General features: G+C 34.1%; 1 long non-coding RNA gene across 1 annotated transcript in view; it reads right to left on the bottom strand.

Moving 5' to 3' along the window:
- Positions 1-6,893, bottom strand: part of LOC127528452 (uncharacterized) — a 55,725-nt gene extending 48,832 nt beyond the window's left edge. The window contains exon 1 of the long non-coding RNA XR_007935348.1: positions 6,772-6,893. This is a non-coding gene — a long non-coding RNA (uncharacterized LOC127528452). The remainder of the gene's footprint in view (positions 1-6,771) is intronic.
- Between the last annotated feature and the right edge of the window lie 207 nt (positions 6,894-7,100).

Genomic DNA, 7,100 nt, shown 5'->3' with positions numbered 1-7,100 from the left:
TCTCAGAATATTCCATACCTTTTTGGCAAGGGATATTTCCAGAGACATGACTACCTAGCAAAAGGTCATGTAAGTAATCCAGGGACATGGCAGCAAGGTGTTGTTTCGAATTTTCCTGCTTTGAGAAACATTCTAGACAAAGCTGTCATGGAAGATCTTAACTTGGTCACAGGATTTGTTCAATATTGTATAACTTTGAAGTCAGAATGTCTCAGACTAGCTTCAACTAACTATTGTAGGCAATGCTGTGAATCCAGTAGACATCCAGTAGATATCAGACCCAAAAGAAAAAAACAAGACTTTTTGGTATAGATGAGCCAATAACAGCGGAGATATGATCAGCAATTGCAAGCAATCAAGAGCAGATTTATACTTGTAGTAAATAGTCAGAACTTCTGAAAGCTGTTGGCTCTTGGTCTGAGACAATATATAAAACCAAAGGAGTTTTCCAATCTCTGTAGAATGTAGAATAGCTGATATAGGTATTGTCGTGCCTGTTGTATGATCCACGGTTTACTTGTGATGTTGAACCTATAGGTCTTCCAGGTGATTCCTAATGAGTGTAAGAGCTTTTAATATCCAACATCCCAAGCAACATTCAATTGTAACATTCAACAGCATGCAACAACATGGTGATGCTGGTATAGAATATTGCTGGCACATAACTCCCTTCTGTTCAGGAAACACATACAAAGGCATTGGTATTATTAAAGACTTCAGCCATCCTATATGGTGACTTCTTTCTCTCTCCGCCGCTATTGTAAAAATTTCAGAACTGTTAAGAGTTGTGCCACTATATTCCTTGAGAGTTTTATCTTTCAGTCATATGCATATACCTGAGTCATGATTCTTACCATTCTTATCCCATATCATCTTGCATTTTTAATTGTGTTATTTGTTCATTGTCTGTTGTGTGTTTTACTGATGCTGGAACAGGACAAATATGCATGCAAAAATTTTATTGTCGTATATACACAAGACAATAAACCTGAACTTGCTGTGCTATGTTAAGCTGACCACCTAATCTAACACACACCATAACTCAGTCCTTACCAAAGTCACTCAGCAGTGTGTGCGACTGCAAAATGCATCGTTGGCCTGTTTTTGGTGTGCTGTAACGAGTAAACAAGAGCACTAAGGTGGCTTTCTTGTGGTGAAAATGAATCATAGTCCTCTCGTGGCCATCATGAATATAAAAAAGACATCCAGGCCTAATCATTATCACACATGACCGTGCTCATCAACCATGCAGGTTTTATTACAATTTGGGTGCGCTCACATACACATACATGCATGCATGGTGACAGCAAACACTTTTAAATACAGTGCAATACTTTTGGGCTGTGCCTGCCACAAGCTTGATCCCCTTCTGAATATTTACCTATGACTGTGGACTGATCAACCAAATCCAGAGAGCTGCAAAAGATTTTAAACACCAAGAAAAGGAAACATTGTGTAGATTGAAATTTTGCAATCACTCACTCACTTCAATGTAAGGCAGTAATGTTATTGCATACATGTATATACTGTATAGTGGGAATTATATTTTTTAAAGAAACTGTAATAAAAATGTATATTTTTATTATATAATTACAGTGCATGTACAGATATAAATCTATTTCCAGAACCTGCTTATTTCAGCTGAGCACCATAGGGAACTACAGGCTGTCTCCATAAAACTGGGTGTCATTGGCAAATTTATAGTTTCCAATCCACCTAACGTACATGTCTTTTGGATGTAGTATGAAAACTGGAAATACCAAGAAAAAGCCTCACACAGACATGGGGAAAATGTGCAGTCTAGTCTTGGAGTTGTCAGCCACGCTGACCTGCACTACACACCTGACAATGCTGGGATAGGCTTTGGTCACTAGAGACCTTGAAATGTATTAAGTAGGTTTAAAAATTGGTGGATAAGCAACTGAAATATAATGTGCCTATTACAAGCTTGAAACACATTGAGATGGTACTGTACCAGAAATCTCTCTGTTTTTGTCTAAAGTAAAATATATAAAGAGGTAATATGCCATGATCTATCTATCTATCTATCTATCTATCTATCTATCTATCTATCTATCTATCTATCTATCTATCTATCTATCTATCTATCTATCTATCTATCTATCATTTTATAGTACAGATAGACATTTAAAAAAAGATTATATAAATATATACATACATACATATATAGTTTTTTTTTCGTTCACATTCATAGCATTAATTTAATTCACATTAATAGCATTCATTTAATTTTCATTTAAAGTACAAAGTTAGGTTAAGGTAACTGAACAACAAAGGCTAAATTTACAACAAACTGGCTTTATGCTGATTTTGATTGCCGCAGATGAACGGCCCAGTGGAAGAATTAAATTATTTTTAAATAGAGCTTATGCATTTTACATGACTTATGCTTCCTACCCTTTTCACTTTTAAAGACCACTGAAGGGAGCTGAGGATATGAACCCCAGGTATCAGAGACTTGCTGAAAGTTGACTGCTGCCGGCCTTCCCGTACATCTTCCAGCAACACAGCCAACCTGAAGAGCTCACAAGGCCCACGTTGCCAAAGCACGTCTACGGAGAACAATCTACAGAGACTAGAGGGCGAAGCCTGAGCAGTAAAGGACAGGACTAGCAGTGTTAAGAAAGAGCACAAAGGCAGGTGTGGTGTGGGAATTCCTCATCTGTTTGTACTCTAAATCCACTGCTGCTGTTTGTTTGGTGAAGAAGGATGCTAAGGCCATTTATTTCTGTGCCTGATTTTTTTTTTCTTTGCTTTTTCGCTTTTGTGTGTCTGTAGTGTGTGTGTGCATCTTACTTTTAATGCCAGTGGGATAAAAAAAGGCTTTGCCGATTTAGGTGTGAGATGTTGTTTGTCTTGGTTTGCCTCTCAGCCAGCGATGTTGGGTGGTTCTTTTGGATTTATACATGCTTCCTCAACTAGTGAAGATGGTAACAGATTGCAGAACCCAGGACCATTAGTCCTCAGGGAATTTATGGGTAGTTCATGGACACAGCAGCTCAGCATTGAAAACAAAATAGAAGAGTACGTTCTATTAGTCAGTAATAAGTTTAAGACGATACATTCAAAATCTAGGAGTTAACTAAAAGCCTACTTAAAAAACAAAAATAAAATAAAAATAGACTGTCTGTATTGAAATGGCTCCCTTCCAAAAAAATAAAAGAGAGAAAAAAACCTTTCTCTCGTGTGCTTGATGCCAAAAAGAAAAAGAAAAAAAAAGAATTTGAACTTTTCCAGTGACTTCCTCAAATATGTATGCTTTTAATGTTAAGCAACTAATCAAAACCATCAGCTTATCCAGGTTCCCATATACTGACAGACATTCATGTGCATTCATTTATGGTGAATACAGCTGGTTTATAGATTAAAATAGCTTTAGATACTGGATAGGAGAATTAGTTTCATATTTTACATATTTAAAACTCTGTCTACATATGTTTTACTACTTTTTTGCATATTCAAAGGGTATTTGCTAATAGGCGAAATGTCAGCAAACACTGCGCTTGTTGAAAAGTCTGCTGTTGTAAATGTAAAGATGGCAAAAAATATTTTGTGCGTGTTTTCAAAAAATGCTTAGATGTTGAACGCCTTACACTATAAAGACCAATACGTGCATGCGTGTGTCTCCAAAGGGTTGTGTATGTGTGTACATCTGAGTGTAAGGATGTACTTGTAGCCACTTCATACCTTTCATTTAAATTGTGAACGTCCTTAAGCTTAAATAAAGGAACAACTTCTAAGCGTTTAAATGTCTACATTCATATTTCTCAAAGCATTTCACTCTGATATATGTGGACCACAGTCACAAGTGTTTGCTTCAACTGCCTTTCCTGACATCTGGGGATTGCAGTGTTTGCTTGTTTTGTATGACCCAGCTTTTTGTCTAATGCATATAAATTCAATGTTAGATACAGGTAACCTCAGCTGATTTTTTAGTCTGATGTCAATTAGCATTAGCATATCAATGTTCTCAGAGAAAGACATCGAAAAGTACCTTAAAAGCTATGCATTTGATATGGAAAGCAGAGCCGCTACTATTTAGGATGAATAGATGTTGATTATATGATGCAAAGTGTTGCCTGTTTGAGTAGTAAAACAGATCAGTGAAGTGCTCCGACCAGATCACACATTGTGGTGCCCACTGCAGTTTTGGGCAAGCTGTGTAAAATTGTGTTATTTGTTTTACCTTGAATGTTCCTTGATGAATTCCCTTATTTCACGACATAGGGCACATTTAAAAATATATCGGGATATAAACCTTTGTGGCCAGCTGAGCAAAAGAGCAACAAAGTCATGTTAGTTTGCACATTTATGTCATTTTACAGTTAGGGTTGATTTAAATAGATAGTTAGATGGTTGGTTTATTTGATGAAAATGTATATATTTTTTCCAGTAGTGTATTTCATGTTTTATCGCAAAAATAAATGTGATGATAAATGTAATGAACATGGCTAGCCCACTTACGATAAATGCAAAATTACAGCAAATCATAAAATGTAAGTATTCTGTAAATGCCTGCCAGAACATTAATATATAATTATAATATTTAGGGGAATTGAAAAATGTAATTTTAAACTCCTGCTAGAATAATAATACATCTTTTTATTTCTTTTTTTTTTTAATGTTTGTCTGCACATTATTGCTTCTAGTGGAAAAATGCTTACCCAAATATACCTTTAGACATCAGACTTATTTATTTTGGATAAATCCTGTAGCATCTCCTCTTGTTGAGCTCCCATGAATGACAATATATGCGCTGCCCAGTGTGCTGAAACAGAGCAGGTTGCTGTCAGTTTAAAAATGACTATAATAAAAGTGACCATGAAGATGGATCTTGCGATTTTGCGTTTCTAATCAGTCATCTGTGAAGAACACTTTTGCTTTGATTCAGCAGACTGGTGACAGCCATGATTGATAGTGCGTAAGGATAAAAAAAAAAGGTTATTAACTGTCTTCCTATTAAACTCGGTGTAATACCCCCCTAAAGTTCAAAAAACACTGAGGTGATACGACGTCAGAGCTCTGATACAGGTGTATCTTTGGCCATGCTAATTGTTAAATTTGTTTACTCAGATAAGAGATTCTTATCTGAGAGACGAGGTGCATGAAGTCAGGTAAAAATTTGAGACATGAAATGTGGAAGTGTGTCCCATTAGGTCTACCTCAAAGGAAATACCAAAAATATCAATTGCAAAAACCTCATCTTGTAATTTCAACTGCATCCATTTACATGCACAGATAAAATACAAATGCACATTCAAAATATATCATATTGCTAATGATAATGTGTGGAAGTAAGACATGCAAAATTGCATAATCCATTTTATGTGAAGTAAAGAAAGGGGCTAAAGTACATTGTCAGTATAAATATACACACCGAGATACTCCTGCACACCTGTGGTAATGAAGAACGTCCACTTGAGACAGAAAGACAGATAATTCACTATTTATTATTACATATATATATATATATATATATATATATATATATATATATATATATATATATATATATGTATATATGTATGTATGTATGTATATGTATATATATGTGTATATGTATGTATATGTGTATATGTATATATATGTGTGTATATATAGATATATATATTTATATATATATATATACATATATGTATATATATGTGTATAAATTATTTATATATATATATATATATATATATATATATATATATATATATATATATATATATATATATATATAAAATATACCTAAATTTATAAATATATATGTGTATGTGTGCATTAGTATTACTGTCATTGTACAATATTTAAATATGAAGCTCTCTCACTTTCTAGTGTTCAGTTTTCTGTAAATGCTTCCATACATTAATGAATGTAATAAACACGTGAAAAACAACATTTCTAGATGGTGCTTTGCACTTCTCTTACATGCTGACAGAAATTCTACTGTTATCCAGAAACTGCCTAGCTGTAAGACTACCTCATTTTTATACTTAATAAAAATTAAAAGATATTTAGAAGAATTTTATAAAGAAAATCTTATGTTGCATGTTTAGAAAAACTGATATAAAATGTGATACTGCCTGAAGTTTAATCATTGTACACATTAAAAAAACAATCAGACATTAACATGTACAATGCATGTATAAGAAATGGTTTCACATTAAACATGCTGTGTCACATCATCTGATCAAAAATTAGAGTTGTGTGTTCAGCTGTGTTGTATTTACTGAAATTCTGTATTAATATGTAATGCATGAAACAATCTTACCAGGTCTGAAACTGCAAGTGATATTGTGCATCTGTTATCTCAGTATGACACGTGCCCTTTCTTTAATGAGAGGTTTATAGTATAGTAGCTAGTGGTCCTGCTGCCCTATATCACAGCTCTGTTCCTGACAGATAGCATATAGAGTATCTTATTTACTTGAAACATCAAGTCATTTATATATAAAATCCTTCAAATAAGAAAGTGCAAAACAGTGAAGAAATCCCTTGACTTGTAGAGCTGTTAAATCAGACATTGACAAGCCATTTTCCATCAATTTACATGCAAACGTGATATATGAAGATGTGATATTTCAAACATTTGAATTAATAACACTAATTATTTTGCTTCTTTTTAAAATGTACACAAAGAAATATGAGATGTTTAAAAAAATAAATAGGAGATATGAAAAGATAACATAGCATTAGCAAATAAAACAATGCATTTACCTGAAAATAGTATCTTTAGAGAAAGGCTAATGTAAATATTGGACTCACCTCACACATAAGAAAATATCCTGGCTTCAGTCGTACAGCACCCTCATTTTAGACCCTTTCCTTCTATCCATTTCGAAGGTTGTGTGAGTTTTTGAGATTTTTTTTTTAGACTGACCGCTTTTCCTGGCACTGGAAACACAGCTGAAATATCTGCAAACGGATTTCAGGGGGGAAAAAAGCACTGACGGGGTGTTCTCAGCAATTTGGCCCTTGGGTGTATTTTCAAACTGGAAAGGTGGAAAGAGCATGAGATTTTCTGGTTTGCTGTGACAAAACTATTTTCAGCTTGTTGATTACACAAAATGAGATATACCAAATATATATATATA

This window comes from Erpetoichthys calabaricus, chromosome 6 (genome assembly GCF_900747795.2).
Source record: "Erpetoichthys calabaricus chromosome 6, fErpCal1.3, whole genome shotgun sequence".
In the NCBI taxonomy this organism is placed as follows: domain Eukaryota; kingdom Metazoa; phylum Chordata; class Cladistia; order Polypteriformes; family Polypteridae; genus Erpetoichthys; species Erpetoichthys calabaricus.
This window is presented reverse-complemented; position numbering and strand designations above follow the sequence as displayed.